Below are 758 nucleotides of genomic sequence, written 5' to 3'. Positions count from 1 at the left end.
TTTCAAATATTTTTTTTATGACCTCAACATATTTAACTATTGTTATTACCTTTTAAAACATTTACTTTTTACAGGTGGGATATAATTACCCTTGCACTTTTAAATATTCTTTCTTTAATTGCTATTATTATTTTAAAAAGTATTTGTCTATCTTTAATGTTAGTTTAATAATCTTTTCATGATTAAAAGGATTTTCATGTTAATAAATTATTCATTATTTTATAATGGTATAAAAAAATATATGATTGCCTAAATTCTAATTAGAATAATAAATTATCTATTTTAATTTTGTACATTATTGTAGTATCATTCGATCATCAATTTTATTTATGCTTAATATGAGTTTAAAATCTATGCACTAATAGTGTAAATTTTTTTATACTGTCAGCACATCATCTATCATTGATTTGTAATACTTTTATTTGAAAGTCAATGATAGCTAACATATGAATGATGGAGATTTGCTGACAGTGTAAAAAACACTTACATGTTAGTGTATACATATTAAATCCATTTTATAAAGGTATATATTATTAAAAAATATGATATGCTCTATTTGTTGATATATTATCCCTTTATTATATGTAACAAATTATTATATATATAATGCACAACTTTTATATGTTTATATAGATATGAGTAATTGTTATCATTTAATGGCATTTTTGTCTTTATTATTTGGAATGGTATAGAATTATTAAAGCATATTAGATTTATAAACAATGCATGATTTCAAATAATTATGGGCAAATTATTAC

This window comes from Lupinus angustifolius, chromosome LG09 (genome assembly GCF_001865875.1).
Source record: "Lupinus angustifolius cultivar Tanjil chromosome LG09, LupAngTanjil_v1.0, whole genome shotgun sequence".
Classification (NCBI taxonomy): domain Eukaryota; kingdom Viridiplantae; phylum Streptophyta; class Magnoliopsida; order Fabales; family Fabaceae; genus Lupinus; species Lupinus angustifolius.
Note: the sequence above shows the minus strand (reverse complement) of the source record.